Consider the following 11,298-nt stretch of genomic DNA (forward strand, 5'->3'; position numbering starts at 1 on the left):
AGATACCGCTCGTGAAACAACTAATATTACTACATTAAAACAATGAGCCTGTCATTATGAATTGAACGTAGTTACGGTGATAATAATTGATAAGTAACTGGAACGAAACATTTTACAAGTTACAACACATAGTTACAAGGTCGTGTTATTGCTATCGTCCGTATTCTAAACCAAAATAGGTTTTATTTTTATATTGTACTTTAATTTTTAATTTTGATGGGATTTTTTCTCTACCGTCTGTGCTTCTGAGATTTTGGTGCATCATTGCAACTTTCAGGAAAGCACTTCCTAGTTGGAAATCTCTTTATATTTTAAGCAGTGGCAAAAAAAGTTTTTATTAAAAGTAGAAATATTACATAAAGATATGCAATAAATGAACAAAACCAACTAAATTTATATGCGATTTTCCGGATAGATATAGTATTAAAAAATAGTTACTTATTCATATATTTTTAAACTGTGTATTTATTGTGATCTTGAAGCTACACAAGATAGCTAAACTAGTATTAACAAACTTGAAAAATGTTATACTGTCGTTTTTGTTTAGAATCTTGTAATGTAACAAAATAATTTTTATAAACGTCTATGGCTTTATTACCAAAGCACAATTAATTTAGTTGAAGTGGTTCATATTCGTATTCTTTATCTCACATACTGAAACATTGTCGCTTCGTATTGAGTAATCATCAAATAAATACTTGTTAAAAAAGAAAATACAAATAGAAAACAGGTTATGTCCAATAAAACATTGAGCAACATGAAATACTCTTGGGCACAACATTAATTCAACGGTTCTAGCCAGTGGAAGATTTTCTGTATTTAATAATTTATTTAAACTTCTTATAGGGGAATGGCGAAGAATATTCGCATCATAATGGAATGGGTAACGTTTGTGGATATGTTTACAGCAACTCTAAACTCTTTATTTTTCTATTTAGTGCTTATGGAACTTAATCGTGTTTTTAAAGAACGAAACCGTTCAAATAAGTATACTCTTTATACTAGAAAGACTTTTAATATAATGACGTAAATTTAAACACTTTTTACTGACGTACCTATGAATCATCAAGATTACATCTATGTACGCACTTTTAACTAATATTTATTAAACTAATTACAAATAAACATATGTACGGATAGATTTTTATTAAGATTGGAATGTACATACTACATGATATATTTTAACGTTTATCGGGGTTTTTGTACAGGATAGACGCCATGTGGCTAGATAGATTTCAGAAATAAACCATCGATAATTTTGGACATTATATTTTATATAGACCTATAAGGCGAACTGGGATTTTGGGCATGGTGGTGAAATGTTTAATCATAGGATTGAAATTTTACCGTTTTTGTTCAAACATATACAGTTAATAACTTTTGAGGTTACTTATGTATGGTATAATTTATTTTTGGTATTATAAAACATAACATGGTGTTATAAGAACCATGGCAAATAAAAGAATTAATGAAAAATACACTTGGAGATCGCACAAGTACGATGAGAAACAAAGGATGAGTCAGCCAGTCTGCATGATAGAGGTAACACAAATAATCTGCCAAGTAACTTGGATATGCGTTCAGTAGTATATCAATAGTCGTAGGCCCGTAAACCCAATTACCAGAGGCTGATAACTTTTATTTTAAGAATTCTATAATGTGTGGTCAAGGTGCATAGAGGGATTTAAGCGTTTTAGAATCACTTCAGATTTGTACCTTCATAATCAGGAGAAGAAATATTTCGACCGAAGTAAAAAAAATCGAAAGAGCTGGAACCACTTGCTATACGGTAAAAGGTATGGGTTAGAAATACGCGTACTTATTGTACTGTCTAAGCTAAAACACATCATCAATATTTGTATTGGTCACTCTGAGGGAATGGGATGAATGTAAGAAGAAATCGGTAGAACTTTATGTCTATGAGATGTGGAGCAAGACCTATGTAAGAACTTTGAGATATGAATAATTGTCAATGAATTGAGATCAAGAATCAGAAAGATAACTACAAAGCTAGCTCAAAACACTACTAGAACTGTCAGAGAGTCTTCAGGCTATCTCACTTCAACAATATAAGAAGAGGAAAGTAAGAAAAGAAAGATATGCTTTTTTACTTCCAGATGTTATTCGGTTCCATATATATTTCATGTATTGAAATGTTTATAAAATATACACATTTTCTAACTTTTTAAGTTGCTTATGTGTTCCATAAGTTATTGTTGGGTCCTTATCATATTACAAAATGTCGTAAATAACATATTATACAATATAACATAACATAAATATTATAAAATATCGCAGTACATTATATTACTTACGCTGAATTACTGAAAACAACCCACTTACAATTAACAAGTAATTCTACAAGAAACCTAAATCTAGAAGAATGTAAGTGACTTATAACGTTAGGTTTGATACTGAGGCTAATTGAACAAAACATTCCAAGATCCAAGTTAGATTTATACGCAAATTCAAATTCATGGTATGTAAGTAACTGTATGAATTTCAACTAAAATTTTCACCAAACAGCATTATTAAAATACTGGTTGTCGATTTTAGACTTTAACCGACTTTGGGGACTGTATGGCTGAGTTGCCTGGCGAAATATAATTTGTATACTACGATCCGTAATGTCCTACAGTCGATATTACCTTACAAATTAATTATGGTTATTACAGAGTAAATGTATCGGTGGGTAAAAACCCGCGCAATGATTGTTCGGGGCTATTTGAGCTAAGAAGGCATAGCTCCAAAAAGCCGCTTTATTTAAGACGATTTTGAACATCCCGGGAATTCACAGATTTTATTGAGAATTTTCATTTGTATTCTGTAGAATAAATGATAAACTAAGATAGATACTTATATATATATATATATATATATATATATATATATATATATATATATATATATTTCAGTCGAGAACACAAAATATGTATTCAGTACTCTTTCAGTTTAGCGGAATGGATAAGTAATAAATTCCTCTCAGTTAAGCGCATGGAATATGTATTCTGTTCCCACACAGTTAAGAGTTAAGCAGATGGGATAATTATTCTGTTCTTTTATAGTTAATCGTATGTGATAGGTATTCTTTTAGTTAAACCGATCAGTATATATTGAGTTCTCTTTCAGCTAAGCGGATGAGATAGGTGTTTAACAGAAAATACGTGGGTAGTGAATTAAAGGAGAAAGTCTCCATTTATTTATTCAATATAATTTACTACTAATCCTTTGATATTAAAGAAATTGTCATAGTTATATCGAAAAGGAAAAAGTTTAAAAAGGCATAGACAGTTATTGGATAATCTTGACTTAAATTTAATTCATTCCCAACGCAAAAAAATCAGAATTAATCCTTAATAGTCGTAGTTAATAATTTCTTACTGCATTGTAATTGTTAATCACCTCCTGTTTCTAAATATTTACAAGTTTCTTAATTGTATATATCATCTATAGTTTCACCAACAGGAATGCTTCATTTCTTACGTTATATGAAGGCTTAATACTCAGGAAGAATGCCTGTGACAGCTGACACGAGGGGTGACGTATTACCCCACAAATTGCTGCAGGTTTCACTTTATTCCTCAGAATAACAAATGTTTGCCATCTGCTTTATTGTTGCTGAGTAAACGTCGCATTGTCTTGACTTACTATTGTCTCTTGAAAGATGTACGAAATAATTAGTGAAGGAACACTGAAGTCGGTCTAACAAATCCGTTTGATCTATTCATTATTAACAAGAATTTAGTTTATTACATAGCAATGTAATTAAGTTGTTTATTGAATATTATACCAATATGATAAATTGTGAATATTTTTTATACCTTTAAGTTTATATTAAAATTATACATCATATTATTTTATTTGTATGTCTTCCGATAGGCTTTAATCACTAAGTGCCTTTGTAAAGTACTAAAAAAACAATTAGTCTCGTTATTATAACAATATTGTAACGTTACTTTAACTTCTTTTATTAATTTTTAATGATACCAAGAGAGCCTGTACCAAAGTAAAATATTTATTCATAACTTAAAATAGATTTAATAAACTTAAAGAACATTTTATTTTTATACCAGCTAATTTCAAAATCTAGACATCCAGACGGCTAAATAGAAGATAAATCTATATTAATCCTTTATACATTTTATTTCTTGGTCTAGACTTACACATTTATACATAGAGTTTCATGTAAAATTTAATTTCTTTGATATACATAGGTTGATTGTTATTCTCTTATTTTTAACACTGAAATAACTTATTTCAAACGTGCCATAGGACTCCATCGTAGTACGAGAGCGATGACAATATTCTATAATGCAAGATTATAAATATGTTAGCATGATTGATGTTGATTATAACCTTTAATAGCATTATCTAAATCCTTAAAATTTAGAAAACTGTAGTGTTTTCAATGTAACATTACAAAAGTATTCTTTGGGAAAAGTAGCAAACTTAAATTTTATCGTGTGTAATATGATTAATTTGGACCACAAATTCTCTTAACAGCGCAAAAGCTGAAATAAAAATTACTTGCCATTTTGCTTCCTCTGATGCTCTTAATGTATGCACCTTGAGAAATGGATGTTTGATCTGTGATACATGACTGATTCGGTTTCAAAAATATAATTAGACACTCACGTATTAAATAACAAGTGTTTTCACTAAGAAAGCTATGAACAGACTTTTGCTATCTTTCTTATACGTCTAAAATAGTTCAATTTTTACTAAAATCGTGGAAGATACTAAAACACGTACATGAAATTTTCCATATAATTTGCGGACGAAGGCGTGCATATGTATGCATATTAGGCGCTAGTTACTAATATAATTTTTCAATAGTTAATACGTTCATTGTCATTCATCTTTATATATTAAGACAAGGACCTCACTCAATCAACACTAATTATCCATATTTCCTTTATTTCAAAAGTTGATATTTGCCACACTTTTTCCCTTATGACTTACACAAAAAGGTATTGTCATAAAGATATAACATCAACAGAGGGTAACATAGAGTTGCAAGCACTAAGAGAATTATATTTCTGTTTTTTATAGTTCTCCGTGTCCTAAAATATAAATTTCTGTAAAATGAAGCCCCATGACTTACAAAGGAAAGCAAAACCTTTTTTATGAAAAACAAATTCACACAGGGATCGAGAAAGGATTGCAATCCTTAAAGAACTATATCTTTATTTTAAAACTTAAAAATTACCTACAAAAATGAATTTTCACAAACTTGTGCCCGTGTTATCAATAGAGAAATACAATATTCTTATTTCACATAAGCCACTCATATCACCTGAAATGGGGATAAATCTCTAAAAGACCGAAATTTTTTTCAAACTTCCCAGTGTCTTACAAAGCTGAAATTTTTCACACTGGTGCATGACATTTTGTAAAGAATGAGAAAGGAATTTTGATGAAGATCATGGACACATAAGGATTAAAACACATCTAATTCCTATAAAAATATATTTTTAATTCATAACTTTCCAATTTTATAGAATAATAAAATTAGAAATAGAAATTGCTTAGGCTCTCAATAAATGAAATTTATATTTTCAAGATGATAACGTATTCATATAGGCTGAAATATGACTTAAACCTTGGAAGAAGAAAGTACTGTAGATAAAATTTGGGCGATAACTCTGATATAAATGTCAGGGGCAATTTTATTAACTATTGATCCTCTTACAAACGAACATAAAAATAAGATATACAGTATCCTTAACAAGGATATCTAAAAGTTTAAATTTTTATTGTACTCGTTAATATTAAATAAAGAGTGATCTCGCTTAGAATACCAGTGACTTACTATATTTCATATACTCAGACCTAAAATAGCAGAATTATTACTGAAACTGTTGTAATTACTCATTGAAATGTCTCTATTGTTAAAAAGAAACATTTTTATTTTGTCTCCTAAAAACTGTTTTCCTATCCAACTTCGGACCTCTAAAACATTGTTTAAAAAGTATTTTAACCAAATTACTGTTTGAAAGGGATTTTAAAAAGTGAAAACAAAATTGAATTAGATTCTTTGAGATCCAACTAGAGGAAAATGAGCAAGAAAATATTTTAAAACTATAATCTCAGGAGTTGCGGTTTCTTTCCTCATTGAGATTGCCTTCAACTAGAACAAAATATGATGTCAAGGTTAACTAGTACACAAAGTCAACCCAGTTGTGTGGTTTGTCCTCATCCTAGTGACATGCATTTCCATTTGTTCAATTTGCACAGTACTGCACTATATGTTTTTCTAGTAATATTTCATTTACACAACTTTTTATCCAAGAAAAACAAATTTCTCAATAATTTCCAATCAACATATTTTCAATAACTATTTTCACAACTACACTTAAATATTAATTGTAGTTGTAAAATAATCATTGTCTATACCGTAACGAATCATGTGTTTATAACTCTACACTATTCTCTTCTATTCCGGCAAAACAAAAACTGTACTTTTACTGATATTGTTATAGATTACACTTCTTAAATCTAGCAATTAAAAGATTTAGTATTAATCACACTAGATAATGTCATATATATATATATATATATATATATATATATATATATATATATATATATATATATATATATATGTATATATTTGGTTGGTTCACATCCAACCAGTATAAGCGAGCCGCTGAACTAATAACTTAATACAAATTTAATCATAAGGATTAATAGGGATATGTAAAATGTACAATATCTTTAAAATTCAACCATTTAAAATTTTTACAAACCAAATTTATTCAAAACTTTAACAATTTATTAAATTAAGACGAAATTGAGATATCTCTATAAACATTTAAAACACCAATAATTAAAAAGAAGAGCTTACAAGCCATATCAAATTTTTCATAGGTTCAAAGGCAAGAAGCCCCTACCTGTGTAGGCAGCCGTTCACATTGGTAATACAAATGGCCCGGGACCACCTATTGGTATCAGACATCATCAAACATTTCATGGTGTTGGTATAAGGATACGAAATACCATGACGCTTCTGTAACATCTGTTTTTGCTATATCTCAGAAACTGGCACTGATTATAAACACGTCAATTCAGTCCCAGGCAGGTTTTCAGCCAACTGTCTATAATCTCGTATCTTTCCTCTCTATCAGCTACAAACGCTCCGTAGTGGTTTTGAACAGAATGACTACATCTAAAATAGTAGTTATCCTGTATCACTCATTCACCACCATGAGGACGGCCGAAATGCACCATCCAATGTCTCGGCCATCCCCAACATACACGCCGTCAAGCCAAACGAGAAACAGCAAGCGCTCAAGTTACCACCTCACTACACTTTGTAGTGAGGCTCTTGCGAAGCTCCTTACCACGGGATCACGAGAGATGATCAGTCGAAAATCTAAACCAGTGACGAAATTTCCAAACATTACGCCAAAGAAAGTACACCAGCCCCTCAACTAAACTCAAGAAGATGATATCAGCACTCGCTCGCTAGGAGAGGTTGAGCAAGTTTTTGACTACCGAAAATGCCTCTTAATGATGCTTAATGAGTGGTTAGCCACCATAGCGCCCTGTAGCAGAACCTCCAAGTTCAGGAAAGATGTAATGGGACTTCCATTAAGCTTATATGTAATAATAGTAATTTTTGCAATGCCAGGGATCTTTTAATCTTGAACCCTGTAGAGACCCTGAAGTGATTTTGACAGTACTCCTCACCGACCGATCTTAAACTCGGCAGGCTAGACCTATCGTTATACTCCTTCCAGGCAGCAAAGGATTTTTAAATCTGCCAAACACCTATTAAAGATGCCATTCAAAACGTATTCTCCAGGATAAGCTGTCTTGATGGCCAAATATTGTATCGTAGTGGTGCCAGGAACAGTTTCAGTAACCATGTTAAGCCTAGTAAACATGTTATAGGTTACAATTTCCTCTAAAAAACCTGTCATAATGTTGTCCAGTGAAAAGCTCCGGCATAAAACCGATTAAAACACAAACTTAGATATATCTATAGAGCACCTATACATTGCTTCCTTTTACAATTAGTTGATCAAGTTAAAGCAACCGCTAATGAAAAAAGCAGCAAAAAATATAGCAACAAATATTTCTAGATAATTTTTTAAAATGAATATATAAAACTAAACTCTTCAGTATATTATATAGTAAGATATTTAAATTTTTATTTTGAATAATAAAAATCACTAACATAAGAGCTGTCTGAACATAGAAGAATTTATCGTGGTAGTACTGATACTACTTTTACTGCAAAAGAATAACAGTAAACTTGTTTTGAATTATAATTTTTAAGTCAAACTAATTAATTATTTAATTCAATATACAATACAAATACAAATACAAATACAAATACACAAATACAAAGAATATGTTTATTCATACAAAATCACATTTACTCGACAACAGGTTTAACCTAATTTAGATTTGTACGCTTAATTAAAGAGTTGCCACAGTTACACCGTTTATAATTAACAACGCACACGATACTGTAGTATATACGATAGGGGAATGTCATGCGACGCATTATGTAACAGGTTTCGTTTAACTTCTGTGCAAAATATAAAATTTACAGTTGATTTAATTATTGAGATATCATTGCGGTGGACTGGCAGACCAACTATGTTGGCGAAAGGCAATCTTTATAATTATAGAAGTTAAGCAATTCACTCCTGCTTTATACCAAAGTTACCCAAATTCAAATCAATTTGATGTGTAATGAAGAGTTTCTTCTGTATACTATTTCAAAATTACCTTTTACTAATCTAGGTAAAAAAGTATATGTACTTTGAGTAAACAACGTATAGTTTATAACCACTAAATGGAGTAGACTTTGCAATAAAAAATCTGCTAAATTGGCTGTTTGGATTAATCATGTATAATCTGATTTCAAAAGTGAACACAAATTGGAATTACACTTTAAATGGAAACCGCTGAAAGATACTGATACCGTTTATTAGAGAAACGATTATTTTTTTACTATCTTAAGTGGTTGCATGTATTAACCCGCAGAGGTTAATAGGTTAGTACAGGTATGGTTTCAGTACAAAAAATATTTTGTTTTAATTATGTTCAAAACAAATCATTGAAAATCTTTTTAAAAACCCTATTAATTATATACAGAAGTAGGTGTTAAAGGTAAAAAAACAAATTAGTTTATATTTTTATCTTAAAGTCAGGCGTGTCATGATAATAGACCCTTAAATAAGTAATTGGATCTGTTTTATTCCAAGAAATATCATTATAAAACTTGTTTCATTTTTATGCAATAACCAATTCCTTAACTTTAATAACACTTTACCTTAGCTTTCATTTGTTAAGTTTTAATAGAGCTAATAAAACTACTTAGATTCCATAACTTTTTTGATTACGAAAGATAAAATTGTGTCTACTGAATTCTGCACTAATACAATTTAACAACTATCCTATTAAAGAAATGCAAAGTGTTCCTATCATTACTTCATGTATTCATAATGTACAAACAGTAAATAATTTTCTTCATAATAATATCCTATAACTCAGTTTTGTCTGCATAAATATCACATTAAAATATTTGATTAGAAAAATTAAACCTAGACTCAAACATTAACAGGGACATTGTGTAGATATACAGTATGAAGTAGACCATTTGAAAACAATTACTGTCATAAAATCGTTTAATAATTCACCAAACCACTTTACTTACAACGATTACCTTAATGAATTTGTTCTCAAAGTTAATCTATTTAAGGATTTAAATGCTACATGAAAGACAAGCTCTTCTTTTGCAGCTTTTCAATTACCTGGAGATAATTTAAGAAAGGTTTAATTCACTTAAGGTCGGTTGCGCTCAACTTGTTACTCAGTAAACTTTTCATTACGATGTAATGTCTAAGGATACTATTAATTAAAGCAGAATTCCACAATCGTTCCAGTCAGTCTATAATTTCTAACAAACCAATGACAATATTTTTATTAACAAGTATGTTATAACATATCAATGATAACAGTGCCCTTGCAGCCCATTGGAAGATTAGTAGTATTGATTCTTTAGACAACTTAATTTGAATATGTAATAATACACATATTTTAATATTATATCATACTATCAGGTAACCAAGCTTGCTCCTCCTGACAAACTGGAAATTAATAGTCATATTTCTTTTAAATTATATTTTTCTAAACACTCATTCTAAACACTTATTTTTTTATGATAATTTTTTAAGTTATATAGCATTTAAGAAATAAATATTCCAATGATCCTATATAGTTTAAATTTAACTTGAAATAGCAGCGATTTGGAGCCCTCAAGACAGGGAACAATATACTTTTTTATAAGTCCCGTGAAATAACTCAATTTTCTCACCACTAATCCATGATAAAGTAAGAATGCATTTAGTAACAATTTAACTGTTATAGGTTAGCGTTAAGGAAAAGAAATATCTAAGTTCTTAGCTTTTTAGTTAACACTCATTATGTAATGAAAATGGGGCTCCATGTTTTTGATTACGGAAAGTATGCTAGAGTTTTTTAAAATAATATTTTATTCATTACTTATACTACAATAGCTGGATATTTCATTAAAATCTTCTTATAACTTGCGCAAAATATTAGTTTTTTATTTTAAAAATTAATAAGAAAATGATGGCACGTCCTACATTTTACAATATTTAAATGTAATTGTTTCCATTTCATAATTTACCAATTTTTTTCATTACTCTCCTAGTACATTCTACATTATATATCCTAAATTTTAATTAACCTTTCACATCCAGAACTATAAATGTCTTGCTAAATAAAAATAAAAATTTAACTCATAATTTCATGGATTTATATTCCTATTTTTTGCAAATTATTTTGAATTGCACCTTAGAGTTCGGTATTATATTGCTTATAGAAATACTGACTATAATTATGTTCAACTGATTAAAATTAAAACTATCACTTAAATTAAGATCAAATCTAGAGCTCATTTTATTCATGGGATGTCATGTGGACGGAAGGACAGATAATGATGTAAAATAGACATCCATGGACGAAAATATAGAATTTGTGCCATTATGTGAGAAAGGTTTTAATGACGGTCAGCAAAATCTCAAGGATAAGCATGCACCATCATAAAACTCAGTCTTCTAATGAAATCTATCTTAAAATATCGTGTGGTTAGTTCTCAATATTCATAAGTACTAAAACGTACTTTATTTATATAAGGCCCTTGGCATAAACCAGGACACAAATAGAGGGGGAGGTAAACAAGGTAGGCCTGGTTGTGTTTGGTGTCGTGTTGAAATTAATTTCATCGTTATGACTGCAACTTAAACCCAAGCACTA

Source organism: Homalodisca vitripennis, chromosome 7 (genome assembly GCF_021130785.1).
Source record: "Homalodisca vitripennis isolate AUS2020 chromosome 7, UT_GWSS_2.1, whole genome shotgun sequence".
NCBI lineage: Eukaryota > Metazoa > Arthropoda > Insecta > Hemiptera > Cicadellidae > Homalodisca > Homalodisca vitripennis.